Raw genomic sequence first — 26,940 nt, 5'->3', positions numbered from 1 at the left:
GTAGTTCTAAGTCTATGGGACTGATGACCTCAGATGTTAAGTTCCATAATGCTTACAGCCATTTGAACCACTTTTGTCATTCACTGGATAAAGTTTCGCACTTACAATTTAAAATGCAGACACATTACGTGGACTGATTGCACACGGAGATCATTTGTAGTTAGTTTGACGTCTAGTAAAAGGGACGTTCTTTTTTTTAGCTTTCAATAGCGACAGTAGCAGTTTCCAGAGAGCAGTTCCCCGAGGTTTATTCATTGCCACAGGTAACCCAAAGCAGAAAAACAAAAAACAAAAAAATACCTCTCATATTTCAAGGAAGTTCCTTTCAAATCGGTTAAGGGTTTGACAAACTTCGTGTCGTAAAATCAAAGAAATATGAAACGGTGTTGCGAAGAGTACTTAGGTACAATCTGATTTCCTTTTTAGGCGACTCAGTACACTTTCTTGGAAATCACCCAGTCAGATCAACTTCTGTTTCGATTCGTAGTTTTGAATAGACGCAACTTCTCAAACAACCTTTCAGACAATCCAAGCAAAGCAACTACCTACGCAAAATCAATAAACAGAAACTATCAATGAAACAAATAACACTTTTTCAGACAAACTTTGTCTGGTACCCAATTTGTTGAGCTCTCTATGGCTATCACATACATAACAGTTGGAAGACGCTGAGAGAATGCGCTTATCAATAAATATCAGCGCGGTCTCTGAGAAACGAAAGGATGTAGTGTTCGTCGGGAATCCAAGTCGGTAATAAATAACCTCGCGCATCTGAGCAGCAAGTAGACGTCACAGCACAACTCTCACCACCTGAAGGATACAACTGGGTCGGTCGTCGAAATATTATATGTTGAACGGTCGATATACCATTCCTTCCGTCACATAGATTCCAAACCGCTACCTCCGAGCTGATCACCGTCACATAGGTGTGGTTTCGGGTCCTCGGTTGACGTTGCGGAGGCAGTGTGTGTGGCAATACGAGCGTGGCCAAACATCAGGAGAGCGAGAGCGGAGTCCCAGAGAGTTGGTGGTGGCAGCTGGGCGGCAGGTGGGTTGTTCCTCTCCACTGTCGGCTTCGCCGCTGGCGGCTGTTTATGCGGCCGTGAGCGCCGGCCGGGGGTGGGCCACTGCCGGAAATTATGCGCCAGCCACCCCAGCTCCAGCACCCGCCCCTCCCCCCCCCCCCCCCCTCCATGTCCCCGGCCCCACTACCGCCCCCGCACTCCAGAGCAACAGGTCGGAGTGCCGCCGTTTTGCCACGCACAATCCCAGCCCGCGGTAACTCACGGCGGTGTTCGTGGCTCCTCTTCTAGCTGTGCAATATACGAGTACTAACCTCCACCACCAGCTGCTTTATGTGCCTGACCAAGTAAGGATAAGTAGAACCACTAACATAAGGGCGTACTCTGATTACCTACAATGTATTGCATCTGTCTCTGTAAGTTGTCACCTGCCCGTCTGGCGCTACATTCTGAGAAAGCCTTCAGAAAATTGCGCTATCTGAAATACCTCCTAATAATACGAGAGATTTGGACCCATGAAATTTTATTTACCACTGAGTATAAATACAAGTATAAATTCACGACGGGAAGGCTTAGTTGCTGGAAAGTGTTGTTCTATAGGCATCACGTAAATGAACTTAATGATCAAATTATCACGTATTCGTGACTTATTGACTTGTACATTGTTGAGCTTAAGTTGCTGTTAAGCTTAAGGTTGTTGAAAGCCGGCGAGCGCACTCCAACCTAGGAAAGCCGAGACACGGTGCAGAGAGCAGTCAAAAATGTTAGCGTCAGTGTTACGTAGATAAACAGTAACGACAGAGCCCTGTGAATTACAGACCTTCTGCGCATTGTCAAGGAAGGGAAGATCACTTCAGAGAATTAAAACTGGAAATACCAGGAGGATGGATAGGGTAATTTATGTTCATCTTTTGGAAACTATTGTAATATAGTTATGTAACTGATTTTTTAATATATTTTCAAAAAAATTACGGGTTTTAATAATTTCTTATAGCATATTCTATAGTTGTTTACAGTTTTTCACTAAAAAATAACCCAAAAGTTTACGTCTTGCCAGCAAATGTGATTTTTCACAACAAGTGCCATATTCTGCGAATAAAGACCAACGACAATTAACGAAATCTGTATTTTTAAAATTTTTTTGTCGTGCTCATAATGTACTCCTCCTGCTCGTGTACTCCTAATGGAAAATGCTTTGGTATTGCTAAAAGTGTGCTAAAAGATTTTGTCAGGTTCTGGGCCGTACTTATACTCAGTACCTATTTAAAAACGGTGTGTTAGTAAAAGTTAACAGCAAGTAACAATTTTCTTTTCTTTTCTTTAATTTTTTCTTTTTTGTGGTGAGCATAAAAGTACATCCCCTCCCCCTTCCCTTGGTAATACACATTATGGAAAACGCGTTGTTATTATTAGAGTTAACTGGAAACTTCATACATCGTCTAGATGGTTTCATAAGGTGCCAGAATTTCAGGGGCTTCAGAAACGAAGTAGATGAACTTCTTGTTTGCTTAGAAAATTTAGAAACTGACGTTGGTATAGATGTGCTATGCCTTTCTGAACATCATATGGTCACAGATATGGAAAATGTAGGTGGTCGTAAGGTTTCAGCACAAAAATGGTTCAAATGGCTCTGAGCACTATGGGACTTAACATCTGAGGTCATCAGACCCCTAGAACTTAGAACTACTTAAACCTAACAAACATAAGGACGCAGCTCCTCTGCGTTTCTAGGTCCCCGGTTCAATACACAATACACACAGTACACTCTTCCAATCGAATGCTGACCCTGCATGACTCTTTGTGCAAACAGCTCTAAAAACCCAGATTTACCAACATATTTTGGTGAACTATAACAATCGCAATCAGTATCTGAGTTTTCTTCCGTCACAAGAATAAATGGAAACTGAGAACTATGGAGCATTTGAGTCTTAGCCGGTCACTGTTGCAGCTTCCGTTGTTCCTTTATTCTTTTTCTTCTTCTTCTTATTTATGATGGTCGGGTCAGCCAATAACCAAATAATTCTGCGAAATTCTTATTGAACCCTATTGTTGGATGTTGTAATCCTGTGTATGACTAATAATCGTTCAGCTCTGAATTATGTAAACAGCCGCGTGTGCGATCATCCGAATTTATGCGTTGTTCTTGGATCGTGGGAACAGCGACCGTATCATTTCCATTAGGTCAGCGCAACTTGGGGTGGTGAGATATACGATTGCAAGTCTCTTTCGGATGTAAGGCTAGATATAAGACGTATTTCGACAAGCGAACTTGTGTGTTAATGTATCAAGGAGGCCACATGTTTCGCATGTGCAAGTGGCCGCCCGGTGTAGCCGCTTGGTCTAGGATGCCTTGCCACGGGTCGCACGGCTTCGCCTGGTGGAGGTTCGACTCCTCCCTCGGGCGTGGGTGTGTGTTGTCCTTAGCGTAAGTTAGTTTAAGTTAGATTAAGTAGTGTGTAAGCCTAACTAGTGACCGATGACCTCGGCAGTATGGTCCCATAGGAACTTGCCACAAATTTCCAAATTTACATGTGAAAGCTGTACTCAGGTGGATGTTGTTTAATTTTTTGTTAGTCGATATTTTCTCGTTGACGATCATGTACAACACGGTTTAATATCATACTGTAGAAAATTGTGTAGATGTCTATAGAGCATAGTTCAAAATTTCAGGGGAGAGGTTTTCTCTATATGATTTTTTTCTATTGTTCGATAAAAAGTCATAGATCTGACTGTCTGTTAAGACATGCTGCCTATTATGATACAAATATGTGTAGCTGAACACGAAAACATCTAACTTAGTGTTTTTTTAGAGCTGTTGGTATGTAGTTACTTCTACCCGAGATTCCTTGCTTACTCTCTCCATCTGTTGATTAAGATCTTTATAAGACTATGGTTCCCGTTTCCAGTACTTTTGTGGGTGCGAATGATCAGGACAGATTAGAATTATGCCTTAAGTGGTTCAAATGGCTCTTAGTACAATGGGACTTGCCATCTGAGGTCATCAATCCCCTAAAACTAAGAACTACTTAAACCTAACTATCCTAAGGACCTCACACACATCCATGCCCGAGGCAGCATTCGAACCTGCGACCGTAGTAGTCGTGCGGTTCCGGACTGAAGCGCCTAGAACCGTTCGGCCACCGCAGCCGGCTATGCTTTAAGTCCGTGCGGTTTATATCACCCCTCGTAGTTTTCAGTGTTAACATGTCCTAAAGCACTCTGAAAATGTTTTCCCTCGTGATATGATTTGTTATAGCAATAGGCTCTGGAAGTATCTGGTCCTAGCAACTCAGTTTACTTAATGCCTAAGTTTCTAGTATTTGCATGTTTGTAAGAAGTTAAGCTGCCTATCACACTATTTTAGTTAATGTTTCGGGTCAACTGACAATCTGCAGAAGACGATTCGACCCTCTAACAGTATTCCTGCACCTCGCCACAATTCTTTGGAATCATGACTTTTCTGTACTGGAAGTAACAAGCCTTCAGAGCCAGATTTATACACACGATAGAGATTTCTGACATTAAGTACCTTGAGGTGGGGAACCAATGGTCAGTAGCAAATATTTACTCACGTTTCTGCATTGACGTTAGCAGCACTACCTTCAAAAACAATTGACTATAGTCTGTGATGTGACCGATGTGGATTTTTTTCAGTGGGGTTTTCGTCACGCCATTGAGATATGACAAACCAGTACAACGTGACGAGGAACTAACTGGAAGGATCCTAGCTGTACTGTACAGCAGACAACAGAGACATGTGGGACAGTGCAGCAGAATTTTATGTGACGCTGATATGCATACATTGAAACCGATGATCGCCTTTTTGAACAGCCACTATAAGGTTTAAATAGTTTTTGACAATAAGAGACTAAAAACTAACTGGTATTGCAGGCTGAGTCATGGCGTCGTATTATCACAACCTGTGGTCGGGTTTCCTATTCGTCATATTCAGGCGAAGGGTTAGTCCAGTGTACAGTTGATTCCTTTATGGCCGTTGGACCACAGATTCTTCTGTTTGTTTTTGAACAAATGTGCTGCCACACCAAAGGGTTGTGAGATTCGATCATCGGAGAGGCTGTATTAACAAAAAGAACATAAAACTTATCAACTGGGACAGGAGTTTCCAACTGTGCTCCGCTTGAGATGTGTATAAATATGCTCTGATGTGAAAGTGTAGGAGGTAGCGGGCGGAATAGACAGGCAGCTCGAGGACTCGGCGCACACACCCCAAGTTGTGGGAAGGTCCCCACCACAAACCACGGCAACTCTTCCAGATGCTCTGGGTTAGTTCACCTGTCGATCCCACAGCCGAAGGCCCTACTCTCCACAGATACAAAAGCACGAACTGGAGGAGTGCCCAACACTTCTCAAAGAGATAACGAGCATGATAACTGTCAAAAAACTGAGGTACAAAAAGCTACATATTTTCAAAAGTTACTTCCTTGTGTCGAAGGAATTAGATTAAAATTGAGGCACAAAGGAATTAAAGACATGGGCTGCCAAAGGGGACTGGTTGATGCCAATGAAGCAAGTTGAAACTTCATGCCAGAGTGGGATTCGAACGCAGTTCCCCCGCTTATAGGGTAGACTCGATGAGCGTTATGCCACCCAAAAACGGTGGTCACTACAACGGTGTGGCCTACCCTTGCACGCTCCAGTCAGACCCAAATTTTCAACCTATACCACACACTACTCGTGTAGTGGCCCTGCTCGATAGCCTCATGACTGGTGGCACCTTGCTAATTACTGTTACAGCTCGAGCTTGGTGTGCATCTGCACTGAAGGGATCATTCGCCATCATCACCTTAATTATATTTTTGTGGTGTCTATTGTTTCGGAATAATCCAAAGGAACAGACACCGCTTTGACCCTGCAGCCACTTTGCATCAAGAAAAAGGCATTAAAGACATTAACTGCCAGCATTGATTCATATCGATAAGGCGTCCGCCCCCGGTAGCTGAGTTGTCAGCGCGACAGAATATCATTCCTAAGGGAAATGCCGGGCACGGTTACTCAGCACGTTCGGTCAGAGGGTTAGCTGCCCCTTGTAATAAAGAAACTGAGTTAATGGATCAACGACGAACTGACACGGGTGTCTTTCGACGTCCTCCCCGAGCAGATACAACGAACGAAAACGTAGGGAATTAGATTTTTAAAAAGGCTCAGGTTCGATTTCCGGTTGGTCGGAGATTTTCCCCGCTCAGGGACAGGGTGTTGTTTTCTCCCAATCATCATCATCTCTTCCCCATCGACGCACAAACGCCGAAGTAGCGTCAAGTTGGAAGACTTGCACCCGGTGAAGAGTCCACCTGTGTATGTGTGTGTGTGTGTGTGTGTGTGGTGCCTGTTCCTTTGGAGATGTATAAAAGAAAAGACATCACGTACATATGCAATTCTGTATTTTCCATATGTGTTAAGCTCTGAATATTTGGGAAAGCTAGTAAAGAGCAGCATCATCCACAAGCAGATAAATGAACGTTCCGGGTCTATCTACGACGTCGTACTGTGTGTATAAGGTAAAAAACAAGATATTTCGTACCATATGAGAAAATAAAGCACGATGCAACAAATGATTCAAATGGCTCTGGGCGCTATGCGACTTAAATTCTGAGGTCATTAGTCGCCTAGAACTTAGAACTAATTGAACCTAACTAACCTAAGGACATCACACACATCCATGCCCGAGGCAGGATTCCAACCTGCGACCGTAGCGGTCCCTCGTCTTCAGACTGTAGCGCCTAGAACCGCACGGCCACTGCGGCCTGCAGAATGCAAAAAATACTCCGAGAGCGCAATAGGCATAAAATCGACGCAGGCCTATAACATGCACTGAGTACTGATTCATGTTGCCCCACATCAAACGATCACGCTTTGCTGTTTCTAGAACACTTGCATATTCTCTCTTCCTCTGAATATACAGTCCTCCTTCCTGTTTCCCTTCCTGCCTCCTGCCTCTTTCCACCCTCCCCCATTCTTCCCTTTCCTATCTCTCTCCCTCTCTCCCTGCATTCCATTCCTCCGTTCAGTTGCTTTCTCTTTCCGTGTGCCTCTCAACTTCGCTACATCACCACCTAGTGCATCACGCTAGCGTAGGTACGCGCGTGCTGCTAAATTTACGCCACTGTGTTTATTTACACAAGCCAGCCGTGCATTTCATTGCGGCAGTCGCCCGAGGACTGCGTTACGCATAGTACCACCTGCAGATTAGAGGATGGATAAGCCGCTCACGCTAATCGCTTTGGGCGTTTGAGTCTCGATTACGGCAAACTACTCCGCGCTAAACGGCAAAACGGTTCCTAACAGCGATCAGTGTCGCAGCGTTATCCTAATAGTGGGTCGCTTTGAAGTGGTCGCAGTAATTTACAGCAACACGTTCATTAAAGAAAAAGCATAAGAATGAATCATGGTGCAAAGGTTAAAGTTTAGCGTTGACTTTCTGCACTTTACTTTCTTCATTCTTGTTATTTTAAATCACCTTCGTAACGCATATGAAATGAAGCAGAAAGCACTACAATTGAAGACATAATTATGAAATATCAATCCCCAGGAATCTACAGTAAAATATACATACTAAGATTTCGTTTATATGGCAAGTAATGCTAGTGTTCGCTTGTACAGATGCGACATTCTGAAGAAGTCGAAAAACGGTAGTACTTATTTCCATTGTTATAGTGCAAAATAGTGAGACAGGGTTGTAGCCTCTCCCCGATGTTATTCAATCTGTATATTGAGCAAGCAGTAAAGGAAACAAAAGAAAAATTTGGAGTAGGTATTAAAATTCATGGAGAAGAAGTAAAAACTTTGAGGTTCGCCGATGACATTGTAATTCTGTCAGAGACGGCAAAGGACTTGGAAGAGCAGTTGAACGGAATGGACAGTGTCTTGAAAGGAGGATATAAGATTAACATTAACAAAAGCAAAACGAGGATAATGGAATGTAGTCACATTAAATCGGGTGATGCTGAGGGAATTAGATTAGGAAATGAGACACTTAAAGTAGTAAAGGAGTTTTGCTATTTAGGAAGTAAAATAACTGATGATGGTCGAAGTAGAGAGGATATAAAATGTAGACTGGCAATGGCAAGGAAAGCGTTTCTGAAGAAGAGCAATTTGTTAACATCGAATATAGATTTATGTATCAGGAAGTCGTTTCTGAAAGTATTTGTTTGGAGTGTAGCCATGTATGGAAGTGAAACATGGACGATAACTAGTTTGGACAAGAAGAGAATAGAAGCTTTCGAAATGTGGTGCTACAGAAGAATACTGAAGATAAGGTGGATAGATCACGTAACTAATGAGGAGGTATTGAATAGGATTGGGGAGAAGAGAAGTTTGTGGCACAACTTGACTAGAAGAAGGGATCGGTTGGTAGGACATGTTTTGAGGCATCAAGGGATCACAAATTTAGCATTGGAGGGCAGCGTGGAGGGTAAAAATCGTAGAGGGAGACCGAGAGATGAGTACACTAAGCAGATTCAGAAGGATGTAGGTTGCAGTAGCTACTGGGAGATGAAGCAGCTTGCACAGGATAGAGTAGCATGGAGAGCTGCATCAAACCAGTCTCAGGACTGAAGACAACAACAACAGTGCAAAATCATGCTTTTAATGCAAATCAAGAGTAGAAAATTAGCTGAAACTATCATACATGAATAATTATGAAGTATCAGGCTCTAGGAACGTACACTAAGATGACGTAGGTCAGTGTATGCCTCCTAATAACGTGTCGGACCTCTTCTTGCCGGGCGTGATGCAGCTACTCGACACGGCATGGACTCATCAAGTCGTTGGATGCCCCCTGCAGAAATATTGAGTAATCCTGCCTTAGTAGCCACCCATAACTGCGAAACTGTTGTCTGTGAAACATTTTGTGCACGAAATGACCTCTCGATCACGGCCCGTAAATGTTCTTGCGCTCATGGCGGGCGATATGGGTGGCCACATCATTTGGTCGAATTGTCTAGAGTGTTCTTTAAACCGAATTCGAACAAGTGTGGCCCAATGACATGGCGCATTGCGTAAAGTTAGGGGAAGTTTACGAGCAATGTATAGCTTGGCAGGGAAGGGGGAAGGAGGCTGTTAAATATGCCTAATGGCGGCAGTGGGCAGGATGTCGAGCGGTCAGGATTTGATAGTGGGCATCCAGGGCTGCCGTTAAATGACAAAAAAAGGCGTCTGTTCTGCTCGAGGTCTGGATTACAAGGGAGAGAAGCAAGTGTGTTCTGCTCCGCAGGACGCTTTGGCGTCTGCACATGTGATCGGTGTCCCGCGCACGCTATTGGCTAAAATCAATGGCGTGAATTCGCCAGCAGTAGCAGCAGAGGGCTCAGGGCGTCTCCTGTCAGCAGCTTGAACTGGACAGAACTGCTTCCGTTTTCAAAGGCAAGCGACTTGTGTCACGTAGACACGGCCTGAATTACTCTGGGATTCCACTGGGCCTGTGAAATAAATTTCTTAAACCAATTCCTTAAAATATCCCTTGACTGGTTGGCAACCTGTACAACTGTCATTCATAAAAATTCTATCGTAATTGCGAACATAAAAGTCTCCAAGTAGCCGAACATAGCCATTTCATTACAATGAAGTGTTCAGCTGAAACAGGGGACCCAGTCCATTCCATGTAAGCACAGACCACATCATTATGGAGCGACGACCAACTTGCATTGTGCCTCGCGGACAGCCTGGGTCCATGGTTTCGTGATGTCTGGCCCACACTCCGACCCTACCAGCAGCCCTCACCAACTGAAATCGGGATTCATATGACCAGGCAACGGTTTTCCAGTTGTCTAGGACCCAGACGATATGGCCACGAGCCCAAGAGAGGCGCTGCAGGCGATGCTGTGCTGTCAGCAAAGGCACTAGCGTCGGTCGTCTGCTGCCGTAGCCCCTTAACGTCAAAGTTTGCCGCACTGTCCTTACGGGAACGATCGTCATTGAATTCACAAACGATATCCGAAATAGATTACCCCATGCGTTTGGCTCACTACTACTCCGGGTTCAAAGTCTGTGGATTCCCATCGTGTTACCACAATCAAGTTGGAAACTTTTTCACATGAATCACCTGAGTACAAATGACAGCTCCGCCAATGCATTCCATTTTTATACATTTTTTATGCGTTATTACCGCAGTACCACCACCTGTATGTGTGCATATTGCTACCCCACGACTTCTGAGACCACAGTGTACGAGTCTCTTCAGAAAATTCTGCAACTTTGTCCACAAAAGTTTTCCAAGTTAAACTTTTACTTACTGTGTATGTTTTCCTTCGAAATAGTCTACTCTAGAACTGATACACCGCTCTCAACGCCGTTTCCACTTCCGCAAGCGGTCTTGGAATGTCTCTTGCTAGATCGCGATAAGCGCCATCTGCGAATTCTCTTTTATCTCGTTTACCGGATAGAAAGAAGTCCACAGGGGTCAGGTCTGGAGAGTACGGAGGATGTGGCAGCACAGTGATTTCGTTTTTGTGCAACAGTTACGCATCCACAGAGATAAACGTCCAGGTGCGTTACCGTGATGCAGGAGCCATGTATTGCCTCGTCACGTTTCAAGCCGTTTCCGTAACACAGTTTCTCGCAGGGGTCGCAACACGTCCCGATAGTACCAGCGATTAACAGAGGGCACGAATTCATGATGAACTAATCCTTCAGTAGACGTCGAAGACGGACGTGCTGAACTTGCTTCCGGCCTTTCTTGAACCGTATGAACGATTCGTAACGCCACGTACGGCTTAAGCACTCATCATCGTATGCTTCCTGCATCATTTGGCGTGTCTCTGTAAAGATTTTATTGAGTTTCACGTCAAATTTAATATAGACACGTTGTTCCTCTAACTCTGCCATCTCGATATTCGTTAACTGTGTGACACAACGTTCTGCCCAATACAGCTCTGAACAATAACGTACAGACATACAACAATGAAACTTCCGGCAGTTGCACATTGAACACAGGTGTGTACACGTATGCCAACCGTATATCGTTCCAACACATCAGTGGCACGAAATTACGAATGTTCTGGAATTTTTTGAACAGACCTCGAATACAGATGAGCCAAAGCATTATAAAAAAAAAGTCAAATGTGTGTGAAATCTTATGGGACTTAAGTGCAAAGGTCATCAGTCCCTAAGCATACACACTACTTAACCTAAATTATCCTAAGGACAAGCACACACACCCATGCCCGAGGGAGAACTCGAACCTCCGCCGGGACCAGCCGCACAGTCCATGAATGCACCACCCTAGACCGCTTTTTTTTCCGCTCGGACAATCCCGCACGGCAAAGCATTTTACTCCCTGTCGACTGCATGAATGTTTGCCGCCTGGGCCGGCGTCTTCGCACTAGTACAGTATGTTGGAAATGACGAAGCTGGTCGGCTGTTTGCGTGCCACTATCATCTGCGTCTATGGAAAGTGACTAAAGAACGATGGCACCAAGGGTAGGCGACAACATACTGGACGGCCACGCCCCATCACAGAACATGGAAGTCGACAGCCTGCCCGCTGTATAAAGCACGAGAACACCTGACGACAGCGTGCAGTGCACGATTGTTTTGGAGCACATCGTTAAACACGGCCTACGCAGGAGACGGCTCTGTCGTGTTCCCACACTGATCCAGCGACATCGTTAATTACGTTTGCAGCGAGTGCGGGATCATCGCGACTGGAGCATGGCCCAATGAAAACATGTCGTTTGGTCGGGTGGATCGAGACTGAATAAGCAACCATCAAGGCGAACATTTACTTAAAACATGCGCTGCGTCACGGATGCAGGTCGGCGAGGGCAGTGTTATGGCATGGGAGACACTCACCTGAGTTTGCGTGAGACCGGAGGTAGTAATCGCAGGCATAACGACAGCTGTAAGCTACGTGAACGTTAGAGTGAACCACCCTCATCCCTTTAATCTTGACTGTTTCCCCGGCGGAGATGGCGTCTTCCAGCAGGACAACTTTTCATGTCACAAGGGTAGAAAATTCCTATACTGGACTGTGAAACGATTCTGATTCATTCAGTGAGAAAAAAACAACATTTTCGATGGCATGGGATGGGGGACTGGCGCATAAGCGAAGCACTACTGTCGTGTACGTAGAACTTCCAAGTAAGGAAATGTTTCAGCGAAGCAGCGCGCTGGTAGAACTCCGCGAAGAGGCTAATTTGAACACGTAAAACACAAATGTATCAAATGTTAAAATAGAAGGGAACCATTACCAGCCACATTCATTTCAGAGTACGCTGACACAACAACTCCTTAATTATCAATCACGTACAACCATTCCTTCGTCGAAAGATCCGTACCTAAATACTGGGAAATTACACGAGTTACACCAATGCCTAAGAAAGGAAATACGAGTAATCCGCTGAATTACGGGCCCACACCAATGACGTCGATCTTCAGAAGGATTCTAGAACACATACTGTGTTCGTACATTATGAATTACCTTGAAGAAAACGTTATTGACAAATAGCCAACAAAGGTTCAGAAAATATCGTTCTTGTGAAACACAACTAGCTCTTTAATCTAACGAACTAAAGAATGCTATCGACTGAAATTGGAAAGAGTACATAGAAAATGTTGCGGGGAAGGCTAACCAAAGACTGCGTTTTATTTGCAGGACACTTAGAAAATGTAACAGACCTACTAAGGAGACCGCCTACGCTTATCCGTCCTCTTTTAGAATACTGCTGCGCGGTGTGGGATCCTAACCAGATAGGAATGACGGAGTACATCGAAAAAGTTCAAAGAACGGCAGCACGTTTTGTATTATCGCGAAATATGGGAGAGAGTATCACAGAAATGATACAGGATTTGGGCTGGAAATCATTAAAAGAAAGGCGTTTTTCGTTGTGACGGAATCTTCTCACGAAATTCCAATCACCAACTTTTTCCTCCGAATGCGAAAATATTTTGTTGACACCGACCCACATACGAAGGAACGATCACCACTATAAAATAAGGGAAATCGGAGCTCGTACGGGAAGATATATGTGTTCATTCTTTCGACGCGCTATGCGAGATTGGAATAATAGAGAATTGTTAAGGTGGTTCGATGAACCCTCTGCCAGGCACTTCAATGTGATTTGCAGACTATCCATGTAGATGCAGATGTAGACAGGAGAGATCAAATCGATTCCGTATTTCTGATTTCCAGACAGCTATTGACACCGTTCCTCACAAGCGACTGATCTAATTGCGTGCCTGTGGTGCATCTCTCACCTGTGCCACTGGATTCCAGATTTCTTGTCAGAAAGATCAGAGTTCGTAGTAAGTAACGAAAGCAATCTGCTAAAACAGAAGTAGTATCTGGCGTTCCCCGAAGAAGTGTTATAGGCCATCTGCTGCTCCCGATCTATATAAACGAATTAAGACCAACCTCTTCGATCGTCTGCAGATAGTTCTGTCAGATAATCAAACTCAATTGAAAAAGGTTCAGGCAATATATCTGTATGGTTCGAAAAGTGGCAATTACGTCTTAGTAGGGAAAAATGTGAAGTCTTCGACATGAGTACTAACGGACATCCGATTACACGGTTAATCACACAAATCTACAGGATATAAATTGATTTAAATACATAGGGACTACCTTACGAATAACTTGTATTAACGGTGTTCTGAGAAAAGCAACCCCAAGACTACTGTTTAATGCCATAACACTTAGAAAATGCAACAAGTGTACTAAAGAGACTGCTTACACCACCCTAGTCCTCCCTCTTTTGGAGGACGCAGTGCGGTGTGTGATCTGCATCAGGTAGGGCTGACGGACGACGTCTTAAAAGTTCAAAAAATGTCAGCTCGTTTTGTATTATCGCGAAATAGAGCGAGAGACAGAGAGAGAGAGAGAGAGAGAGAGAGACAGAGAGAGAGAGAGAGCCACGGATATGACAAACGGACTGGGGTGACAATCATTAAAACAAAGGTGTTTTTCGCTGCAGCAAGATCTTGTCATGAAATTTCAATAAACAATTTCCTCTTCAGGGTGTGAAAATATTTTATTGACAAACATCAAAATAACGTGAAATGATCGTCATAATAAAATAAAAGAAATCGAAATTCAACCGGAAAGATTTGTGTTCGTTTTTCCCGCACGCAGTTCGAGAGTGGAAGGGTAGAGAAGTATTTTAAAGGTGGTTCGGTGAACCCTCTGCCGGGCACTTAATTGTGAATTGCTGAGCAACCATATAGCTGTAGATTATGTAGGTGAAATGAGATACCTGAAAAACAAATTGAGTAGCGACAATAAAAGTATGTAAATTATAATTACGTGTGTAAGAAAAAATACAATAGAATAATACCGACTGCCAAAAGATGTTTAGACGTTAGCCTAGTTAGATAAACGAAACAACCAACGTCTGGCTTCATTGTAGCGAAGCTGGGAGAGCGACAGAGACAATGGAAAGCCAAACGTGGGGTAACTGTAATGGGTGGCGGACGTTTGATAGCGGTCGTGGGTGGAGGAAGTATTAGGTTATCAGCGTAATCACATTCGTGTCGTAGGACGAACTTTTTTGGTAATTGAAGACGATGTACATGTCGCGACTTGAGTGGGAGTGCAGAGATACAGTTGTCCGCAATTTCGAAACGAGTTTTCGGGAGCGTACATAGCATGGAACATCCCAAGAAAGAATACTCTATTTGCGCATGTTATGCGATACCGCGGCAGTAGTATGAACCACGTAATACGTTAAGAAACTCTGTGATAATCAGGTACATTAGCTTCAACACCTCGTTCATCGTTCACTGTTTTTATATCCACTAGGAACTGGCCAAATAAGTTAAAGCACAGGTTGTTTGGGCATCAACTGTGGTTCTGAATGATTACTAGCAGTGGTATCGATTTGTTCATGTGTATCCCACTTCGATATCAGTCTCCAAATCCAGTTTGAAAGTGGATTTCCAATATGAAAATTAAAGAGACGTCGAAAGAGAGCAAGTCTTTTGCAGTCCTCTTTATTCACTCTAACTATTCATGAAGACTTTTGCAATTACGATATTCGTAACCAGTTCTGATGAGACTGTGATAGATACAATGTTTGTTATGGAGGGTTGACAGAGGCTGAATACCAAGGTCATTCGTACCAGAGCTAATCGGAAAGTAAGGTCCGATGGGGTGCGAAATGGGAACCACAGTGAAAATCCGATGAAGCTTTGCACAGATGCGTTGGACAGTGTCTCTAGTACACACGTCAATCGCGTCACGTCGTTCTTTTTTGTTCTGTGCGCACAGTGGGCACGTAAAGATGCCTAGAGCAATAGGGACTCCCGCCAAGTATAAGGGCCAGGGGTGAGATTTCGCCTGATCTCATGCAGCCCACCTAACATAACTTCCTTCTGCGTGACAATTCTCGGCCGCACTCTGAAGGGGCAATGAAGATGCTCCTGCAGCGTTTTCGATGGGAAATATTTGATCACCCACAATAGAGCCTGTAATTGATTCTCTGAGTTTCATCTCTGCTCACATCAATGAAAACAACGTTCTGGCACGGACAATGAGCAGTAGACCAGCGTAGAGAATTGGCAGGAAGCACAGGCCGCTCCCTTCCATGACGAGAGTATTAGAAAGTTGGTACAACGCTATGACAAATGTCTAAATCGGAACGGTGACTATGTAGAGAAGTAAAAATAAAACATTTTTTTTATTTTCACAGTGGTTTGCATTTTACGACCGATCCAACCTTGATTTCCGAATAGGCCTTGTAGCTTATCGCATTAAGTAACTGGAGGTGGTGGGACTGCGTCACGTTTTGGTGAACAGCTACGAATGCGGCTAAGAAAATTACAGCTCTCTGTGTGTTGACATCGAAAAAGACCGCTTTACTGCAATCGCTTTATTGAACAAGGACAAGGACATAGGTATGTTGGATGGACCTCAGAGACAATCTGTCACTTCTACACAGTGTAAATCGTCCTGGTTGACAATGCCCAACAGCTGGGAGTCCCTTAGCGCTAGAGAGACGAGGTCTTAACGGGCCACAGTGCATTGTTCCAGAGGCTCTATACTGATTTTTTTACAACTACTTTAGCCGCGACGTGATGAACCAGCGCCTTGATAATTGTTCCTGGGTGCGGAGAGGCCACTGTTTCGAATCTCGAGATGTCCACCTGATGTTTCCTGTAGTGCTTCCTGCTAACGTTAGTATCTGCTAGGATCGTTGAAAACATTTCGCCATTGTCGCTGAATTGGGCCAGCATGGCAGAATGCCTGTGAGCATGGCAGAATGCCTGTCACTAAGTCGCTGCGAGAGCTGTCGCGCTCTCTAGAGTAATGCAGATAGCCTCGACAATCTGCTTCCTGCACGTGCACAGAAACAGGTTCTTGATTGGTACGACGACTGTGTCGAAAGTGGTCGTGCAGACTGGCGCCTATTCTTTGTCATGTGACTTGAGGTGACTAAGGTTCGAGCATGGGCTGTGGTAGATTTTGGATCAAGGGCCACGATAGGAGTTAATGTAAGAATTCGGGACTTGGCCACGGAGAACAAGATGAAGGTGCATCTTTTGTATTGATGTGGAGGTGCGCTTGTCACCGCAGTGCTGACCCCAGCTGGTGTTTGGTGAGCACTCCGCAGCTTTGGCACAATATGAATTTTTAAAGCGGGTTTTCACTGACCTCAGCGAGCGCATTCAAACAGCATTAGTCGCTGTCCTATTTCCATTTTGTAACAGCTTGAAGATTTGCAGTCCACACTAACTGTCAACGAATCACTTTCAGTCAGTTCACATTACTCATACTTAATGTTAGTGTAGCATTTAATTTTCCTGCCACTTGCTACCTTTGTAAACCATACATTAGCACAAACAATTCATTTTATTATACAAAGAATGGGATGTAATCAATGTTGTTTATGAATACTCATATCCAATGGCATTCTCTATTGATGTAATAAATTAAAACACTCCTGGAAAATGAAATAAGAACACCGTGAATTCATTGTCCCAGGAAGGGGAAACTTTATTGACACATTCCTGGGGGAAGATACATCACATGATGACACTGACAGAACCACAGGCACATAGACACAGGCAACAGAGCATGCACAATGTCGCCACTAGTACAGTGTATATCCACCTTCCGCAGCAATGCAGGCTGCTATTCTCACATGGAGACGATCGTAGAGATGCTGGATGTAGTCCTGTGGAACGGCTTGCCATGCCATTTCCACCTGGCGCCTCAGTTGGACCAGCGTTCGTGCTGGACGTGCAGACCGCGTGAGACGACGCTTCATCCAGTCCCAAACATGCTCAATGGGGGACAGATCCGGAGATCTTGCTGGCCAGGGTAGTTGACTTACACCTTCTAGAGCACGTTGAGTGGCACGGGTTACATGCGGACGTGCATTGTCCTGTTGGAACAGCAAGTTCCCTTGCCGGTCTGGGAATGGTAGAACGATGGGTTCGATGACGGTTTGGATGTACCGTGCACTATTCAGTGTCCCCTCGACGATCACCAGAGGTGTACGGCCAGTGTTGGAGATCGCTCCCCACACCATGATGCCGGGTGTTGGCCCTGTGTGCCTCGGTCGTATGCAGTCCTGATTGTGGCGCTCGCCTGCACGGCGCCAAACACGCATACGACCATCATTGGCACCAAGGCAGAAGCCACTCTCATCGCTGAAGACGACACGTCTCCATTCGTCCCTCCATTGACGCCTGTCGCGACACCACTGGAGGCGGGCTGCACGATGTTGGGGCGTGAGCGGAAGACGGCCTAACGGTGTGCGGGACCGTAGCCCAGCTTCATGGAGACGGTTGCGAATGGTCCTCGCCGATACCCAAGGAGCAACAGTGTCCCTAATTTGCTGGGAAGTGGCGGTGCGGTCCCCTACGGCACTGTGTAGGATCCTACGGTCGTGGCGTGCATCCGTGCGTCGCTGCGGTCCGGTCCCAGGTCGACAGGCACGTGCACCTTCCGCCGACCACTGGCGACAACATCGATGTACTGTGGAGACCTCACGCCCCACGTGTTGAGCAATTCGACGGTACGTCCACCCGGCCTCCCGCCTGCACACTATACGCCCTCGCTCAAAGTCCGTCAACTGCACATACGGTTCACGTCCACGCCGTCGCGGCATCCTACCAGTGTTAAAGACTGCGATGGAGCTCCGTATCCCACGGCAAACTGGCTGACACTGACGGCGGCGGTGCACAAATGCTGCGCAGCTAGCGCCATTCGACGGCCAACACCGCGGTTCCTGGTGTGTCCGCTGTGCCGTGCGTGTGATCGTTGCTTGTACAGCCCTCTCGCAGTATCCGGAGCAAGTATGGTGGGTCTGACACACCGGTGTCAATGAGTTCTTTTTTCCATTTCCAGGAGTGTAGTTACTTCAAATCTCATATCTTAATCCAGAAGATGTTTTATCTTATTCGTTTACTTATTTAACTTTACAGGTTTTATTTTGTAATATTATACATTGCGTCAACTTCAGCATCACTGCTAATCCCCAAAACTAGTCATTTCTGTGTTAAACTTCCCGTTGCGTAACATTCTCCTGTAGCATAACTGAACTGTGGTTCTGTGCTGTAGAATATTGCGGGCCAGAAGTTCAGTAGAGATACCCCACGTACCTTCCAGCAAAACAGATGCGTTGTAACGTCGAAAGGAAAGAAGTTCATGGAGGACCCATTATGCAGTAGTCACTGTGACGGAGGGTGTTGCGCCGTCAAAAAAGCCAAGCAGTGAGTAACATCCGTCAGACACGGAAGAAAGGAGCTAGTGCCCAGTGAGTCAACGTTCAGTGCACCATTTACTCAGATAATGGTTTGGAACTGACTTTAATGCTGACAAATTTCAGATTAAAATAAAGTTCAATTTTAATCAAACTCTGCCAGTAACTAAATGAATTACTTTCATTGCTATTATTTCAAATGTCTGACCTCTGGGGTACTTCCTCTTTGTTCTTTACCGTAGTAGTTCGATTTTTCACTTATTGTTGGAATTGGTGCTCTTAGACTTCCGGCATTGGCCTTGACAAAGAGGGCGGAGGAGCAGACAGAGTTTCAGGGCACTCTCTTGCCGTTGGGGTGGGATACTGCCCCTCATTGCCGAAGAAACAGCAATGATCAACGACATGAAGGTGCAGAAGGCAATGAAACCACTGCACTAAAGTCGCATAATGTGTATTCGCAGGACATGTGGCCTGTAATTGAAGAAGTATCAAGATGATCTCTCCGTTGGCAAAAGATTCCGGAATAGTCCTCCATTTGGATCTCGGGAGGAGACTGCCAATGCGAAGGCGACTGTGAGATAGAGATTCAGTAACCAACGAAAGGGTAACATCTACGAATTGGAGAGCTGGAATATCAGAAGTTTGAACGTAGAAGGGAAGCTACAAAATCTGAAAAAGGAAATGCTGAGGCTCAGTCTATATCTAGTAGGGATCAGTGAAGTGAAATGGAAGAAGGACAAGGATTTTTGGTCAGACGAGTAGAGGATAATATCAACAGCAGCAGAAAATGATGTAACGGGCATAGGATTCTTTATGAACGGAAGGGTGGGGCAGAAAGTGAGTTACTGTAAAGAGTTCGGTGTTAGGGTTGTTCTCATCACAATCGACAGCAACCCAACACCGCCAAAGATAGTTCACACGCCGCCGTCGCAAGGCGAAGATGAAGAGAGAGACGAAATATATGAGGATATTAATGGGTTAATTCAAATCGTAAATAGAGATGAAAATCTGACAGTCATGGGGACAGGAATGCGGTTTTCGGGAAGGAGTAGAAGAATGGGTTCCGGGTGAATGTGGAATTGGGACTAGGAACCATAGTGGAGAAAGACTAATTGAGCTCTGCAGTATATATCAGCTAGTAATAGCAGATACTCTGTCTAAGAATCACAAGAGGAGGAGACATATTTGGGAAAGGCCGGAAGATACGGGAACATTTCAGTTAGATTACGTCATGGTCAGGCAGAGATTCCAAAATCAGATACTGGATGATAAGGCCCAGTAGGAGATATACCCTCAGATCACAATTTAGTAGTGATGAAGACTAGGCTGGAGTTTAAGAGATTAGTTAGGAAGAATCAATATGCAAAGAAGTGGAATTCGGAAGTACTAAGGAATGGAGAGATACGTCTGAAGTTCTCTGAGGCTGTATATACTGTGATAAAGAATATCTCGTTAGGCAGTTCAATTGAAGAGGAATGAACATATAAAAAAAGGCAATTACAGAAGTTGGAAATAAGAACATATGTGCCAAGATAGTAGCTTCGAGGAAACCATAGGTAATAAAAGAAATACTTCAGCTGATCTATGAAAGAAGGAAGTACAAGAATGTTCAAGGAAATTCAGGAATACAGAAATACAAGTCCCTTAGAAATGAAATAAATATAAAATGTTGGAAAGTTAAGGTGAAATGGCTGTATGCGAAGTGTGAAGAATTCGAACGATAAATGATTGTCGGAAAGACGGGCTCAGCATATAGAAAATTTAAAACAATCTTTTGTGAAATTAAAATCAAGGTTGGTAACTTCAAGATATCAGTGGAAATTCCACTGTTAAATGCAGAGAAGACAGATGGAAAGAGTATATGAAGCCCTGAATGTGGGGGAGGCATGGTCAAAAGAGGATGTAAAAAAAGGAACAGTAGTCGATACAGAAGAGATAAGGGATCTAGAATTTAAAAGAAATTTGGAAGTCTTAAGATCGAATAAGGCAGAAGGATAGATAAAATTCCATTAGAACTTAAAATTATTATCGGAAATGGCATCTAAAGGACTATTCAGTATTCTACCGCTATACAATCTAACTGTGGGAGAAACATTATCCACACAATCCCGACGATTGCAAGAGCCGACAACTGCGAGAATTATCGCACAATCAGCTTAACAGCTTACGCAACCAAACTGATGACAAGAAAAAATGGCTCTGAGCACTATGGAACTTAACTTCTGAGGTCATCAGTCCCCTAGAATTTAGAACTACTTAAACCTAACTAATCAAAGAACATCACACACATCCATGCCCGAGGCAGAATTCGAACCTGCGACTGTAGCGGTCGCGCAATATCAAACTGGAGCGCCTAGAACCGCTCGGTCACCTCGGCCGGCGATGTGTTAGAAGACGGTCAGTTTCGCTTCAACAAGGCAAAGGAACCACAGAGGCAGTTCAGAGGCTGCTGTTGATAGTAGAAACTAGTAAAATCAAGGCAATATCATACGATTTGTTGACCTGTAAAAACGTTGGACAATAGCAAAAACCGGTCCTAGGACACATGTTACCCAGATTAAAGAACATGACACTCAGCACAGAAAACTATGAAAAAGAGTTACAGACAGCACAACTCATAGCCACGAACAATGGTTACAGCACCAATACACACACACACACACACACACACACACACACACACACACACACACACACACATCAATAATAACTTTTTTATCATCCCGTTTCCCAAAACTCCTGAAGATAGACGTTCACTGAGGATATTGTATCACAGACACAGTCCCTTTGACTATTCAGAGTTGTCACTAAACCCGCCCAAAGACGTAAACAACCACACACGAGCAGCGCCTATCAGACGGAGGGGGTCCGACAGCCGATCACTTCCAGCTTTTCCAACAGGAAGGAGGTATACGGCTCGTGTTGTCTGTAGTTCAACCACGCATAGACGGTCAATACCGCGGTTCCATCGCGTCTGCGTTGTTACTTTGCGACAGGAAGGCCTCTCAACAAGGTAAGTGCCAAGGCGTCTCGGGGTGAACCAAAGCGATGTTGTTCGGACATAGAGAAGATACAGCGAGACAGGAACTGTCGATGACATGCCTTGCTCAGGCCGCCCAAGGGCTACTACTGCAATGGATGATCGCTGTCTACGGGTACATGGCTCAGCCCTGGCAGCAACGCTACGATGTTGAATAATGCTTTTCGATCAGCCACAGGTCTTCGTGTTACGACTCAAACCGTGCGCAATAGGCTGCATGATGCGCAACTTCACTCCCGACGTCCATGGAGAGGTCCATCTTTGCAACCACGACACCATGCAGCGCGGTACACATGGACCCAACAGCATGCCAAATGGACCGCTCAGGATTAGCATCACGTATTCTTCACTGATGAGTGTCGCATATGCCTTCAATCAGACAATCGTCGGAGACGTGTTCGGAGGCAACCCAGTCAGGCTGAACGCCTGAGACACACTTTCCAGCGAGTGCACCAAGGTAGAGTTTTCCTGCTGTTTTGGGGTGGCATTATGTGCGGCCGACGTACGCCGCTGGTGGTCAGGGAAGGCGCCGTAATGGCTGTACGATACGTGAATGCCATCCTCCGACCCATAGTGCAACGACATCGGCAGCACATTGGCGAAGTATTCGTCCTCATGGACGGCAAATAGCACCCCATCGTGCAAATCTTGTGAATGACATCGCTCGACTAGAGTGGGCAGCATGTTCTCCAGACATGAACCCTACCTGACACGCCTGGGATAGATTGAAAAGGGCAGTTTATGGACGACGTGACCCATCAAACACTCTGAGTGATCTACGCCGAACCGCCGTTGAGTAGTGGGACAATCTGGACCAACAGTGCCTTGATGAACTTGTGTACAGTGTGCCACGACAAATACAGGCATGCAAAAATGCAAGAAGACGTGCTATTGGGTATCAGATGTACGGGTATATACAGCAACCTGGACCACCACATCTGAAGGTCTCGCTGTATGGCAGTACAACATGCAATGTGTGGTTTTGATGAGTAATAAAACGGCCCGAAATGATGTTTATGTTGATCTCTAGTCCAATTTTCTGTACAGGTTCCGGAACTCTCGCAACCGAGTAAACCTTTTTTTGTTGTGTATCGCACAAAAACTCAACCAAAACTCAATACATGACTAAAGAAACATCAAAACAAGCGGAGAACACAAACGCGAAAGAACCCCACAGACACCACAGCACACTCGGAAACACAAAACAGTAACACACACACACACACACACACACACACACACACACACACACACACACACATAACAAATGGAAAATATCATACCACAACACAAACAAAAGACAGACAATCACACATCAATTGGCAATACTACACACCTAAAACACACGTATGTTGATCAGAAAATGGAAAGCGCAACTGATATACGCGATGTGACAGATTTGCGTGAAAGAGCGCGGGAAATTGTCCAGCTGGAGTATGGAAACTAACATATTCATCTCAAGGGCCACACACAATTGCGCTGGAACTCGTAATACAGAACGATAAGTTCACATTACGGAACTTGTGCTACAAAAGTTGAATCTAACCTAAAGAAAAAGAGGAAAACACCACAAAATGTAATTTAGCAACATATAATATCTACCAGATAATACTTTTATTTTATCTATAAATAGAAACATGTATTTCTGGCCACTGATGAGGCTTCCCAAATAAAAGAAGCGAAACGCACATGGCAGTAAACAAACCACCTTCATTTAGTTGCATAGACGGTACATACCTCCACGAATTTACAGCAACTGAGGGAAAGATGGAAAAAAATGACGATATCAAAAAGATGTTCGAAACACTGAGGGGAAAAAGGTATAAGCTATAGAAAAAGACAGATAATACACTCCTGGAAATTGAAATAAGAACACCGTGAATTCATTGTCCCGGGAAGGGGAAACTTTATTGACACATTCCTGGGGTCAGATACGTCACATGATCACACTAACAGAAAAACAGGCACATAGACACAGGCAACAGAGCATGCACAATGTCGGCACTAGTACAGTGTATATCCACCTTTCGCAGCAATGCAGGCTGCTATTCTCCCATGGAGACGATCGTAGAGATGCTGGATGTAGTCCTGTGGAACGGCTTGCCATGCCATTTCCACCTGGCGCCTCAGTTGGACCAGCGTTCGTGCTGGACGTGCAGACCGCATGAGACGACGCTTCATCCAGTCCCAAATATGCTCAATGGGGGACAGATCCGGAGATCTTGCTGGCCAGGGTAGTTGACTTACACCTTCTAGAGCACGTTGGGTGGCACGGGATACATGCGGACGTGCATTGTCCTGTTGGAACAGCAAGTTTCCTTGCCGGTCTAGGAATGGTAGAACGATGGGTTCGATGACGGTTTGGATGTACCGTGCACTATTCGGTGTCCCCTCGACGATCACCAGAGGTGTACGGCCAGTGTTGGAGATCGCTCCCCACACCATGATGCCGGGTGTTGGCCCTGTGTGCCTCGGTCGTATGCAGTCCTGATTGTGGCGCTCGCCTGCACGGCGCCAAACACGCATACGACCATCATTGGCACCAAGGCAGAAGCCACTCTCATCGCTGAAGACGACACGTCTCCATTCGTCCCTCCATTGACGCCTGTCGCGACACCACTGGAGGCGGGCTGCACGATGTTGGGGCGTGAGCGGAAGACGGCCTAACGGTGTGCGGGACCGTAGCCCAGCTTCATGGAGACGGTTGCGAATGGTCCTCGCCGATACCCCAGGAGCAACAGTGTCCCTAATTTGCTGGGAAGTGGCGGTGCGGTCCCCTACGGCACTGCGTAGGATCCTACGGTCTTGGCGTGCATCCGTGCGTCGCTGCGGTCCGGTCCCAGGTCGACGGGCACGTGCACCTTCCGCCGACCACTGGCGACAACATCGATGTACTGTGGAGACCTCACGCCCCACGTGTTGAGCAATTCGGCGGTACGTCCACCCGGCCTCCCGCATGCCCACTATACGCCCTCGCTCAAAGTCCGTCAACTGCACATACGGTTCACGTCCACGCTGTCGCGGCATGCTACCAGTGTTAAAGACTGCGATGGAGCTCCGTATGCCACGGCAAACTGGCTGACACTGACGGCGGCGGTGCACAAATGCTGCACAGCTAACACCATTCGACGGCCAACACCGCGGTTCCTGGTGTGTCCGCTGTGCCGTGCGTGTGATCATTGCTTGTACAGCCCTCTCACAGTGTCCGGAGCAAGTATGGTGGGTCTGACACACCGGTGTCAATGTGTTCTTTTTTCCATTTCCAGGAGTGTATACAGTATGTACACGAACCAAGAGGGGAGGGGAAGACTAAGATCGAAATACTCGGATTAAAAAGGGTGCTAGGCAGGGGTGCAGTCTTTCGCCCCAACCGTTAAACGTGTACATCGAAACAGCAGTGACAGAAATAAAAGGAAGGTTCAAGAATGGAATTAAAATTCAAGGTGAACGGATATAAATAAGATTCGCTGATGACATTGCATCCTCCTTGCAAGTGGAGAACAATTATATGATATGCTGAATGGAATTATCCGTCTAATGAGTACGAGTATGGTTTGATAATAAATGGGGAAAAACGGCAGTAATGAGAAGTAGTATAAATGAGAACACCAGAAAACTTAACATAACACTTGATGACCACAAAGTAGATGAAGTAAAAGAATTATTATACCTGGGTAAGAAAATAACTCATGACGGACAGAGCAAGGAGGACACAATACGCAGACTAGCATTGGCAACATAGGATGTGTCTAGCCAACAGAAGTGTACAGTGTCAAACGTACGCCTTAATTTGAGGGAGAAATTTCTGAGAATGTTCGTATAGAGCACAGCACTGTATGGCAGTGAGACATGGACTGTGGAAAAACCGAAACAGAAGAGAACAGAAGCGTCTGAGATGTGACGCTAGAGAACAGTGTTGAAAATTAAGTGGAGTGATACGGTAAGGAATTAGGAGCTACTTTGGAGAACCGGTGAGGAAAGCAGTATATAGAAGAGATAGAACGATTGTAGAGACAGAACGATGTCATGTGCATCTATCTCCAACTACCATTCCGCGTTCAAAGTCCGGTAATTCCCGTCGGGCGGCCATAATCACTTCGGAAACCTTTTCACATGAATCACCTGGCTACAAATAAGTGATCCACCACTACAAGGCCCTTTTGTAACTAGTGTAGGCAAAACTACTGCCATCTGCATATGTGCATATCTCATGAGTTGAGTCACCTCAGCGAATAGCGCCGAGGAGACGTGGACACGTCATTTGGTTGCTTTTCGTAATGGTCGCTTTTCTCCGTTTCTCTTAAGAGAAAATAGAATGCTACATATGTCTCTTGTAGGAAATGTAATGCACTTTCTCGAGGGGTAGTGGTTTCTGTTGATGACATGTTATTTATTTTCTTTTTCTTTTTGAGATCTTGAAGGTGGGCGTGGTATCTTCTGCCGAAAAATCGTTGAGTTTCAGTGATCTCTGGCACCAATACTGCTTGTCTAAGCCACGCGGAGTGGCCGTGCAGTTTTAGGCGCCATGTCACAGATTGCGCCGTTCCTCCTGCAGGAGGTTACAGTCCTCCCTCGGGCATGGGCATGTCTGTTGTTCTTAGCATTAGATACATTAAGTAGTGTGTAAGTCTAGGGACCGATGACCTCCGCAGTTAGGTCCCTTAGGAATTCATACACATTTTGCTCGTCTAAATGGCAGACATGGCTAACACATTTTCTAGGAGAAATTCAGTACTTCAGGTTTGTACTGAGTGGTCATCTTCGGAAAACGTAAAGTTTTCGAGGCATAAGCGAGACGCTGCAAAAACAGTAGTAAAATTTTAAAGTTTTTTGCATTTTTCTTTCTAAAGCCTACATTCTACAAAGCACAAAATATGAAATTCAGATTCTGGCCCCCAAAAAACACACAGAATCTCTGAGGAAATAGCTTCCATAATGTTATTACGAGAACGGCTGTTTTGAACACCAACTGACTGGACTAAACACGTTATTAATCAGGTGTTCATAGTACTCTGACGGGAAAAAAATCACAGCACTGAAAACTGATTAATGCCGAGTTATGAAATTTCTGGAACACATTTGTCCAGGTAACATATTCAAGCAATTAAAATTACAAGATCAAAAGTGAATGTAAGCGCGAGTAAGACCATTGCGAATATGAAATGTTAATAAACAGTGTAACTGGAAGAATGTTGAATGCAAGCGTGCAAAAACGGTATGT

This window comes from Schistocerca gregaria, chromosome 1 (assembly GCF_023897955.1).
Source record: "Schistocerca gregaria isolate iqSchGreg1 chromosome 1, iqSchGreg1.2, whole genome shotgun sequence".
Lineage (NCBI taxonomy): Eukaryota > Metazoa > Arthropoda > Insecta > Orthoptera > Acrididae > Schistocerca > Schistocerca gregaria.
The sequence above is the reverse complement of the archived record's forward strand: the minus strand, read 5'-3'. Positions refer to the sequence as shown.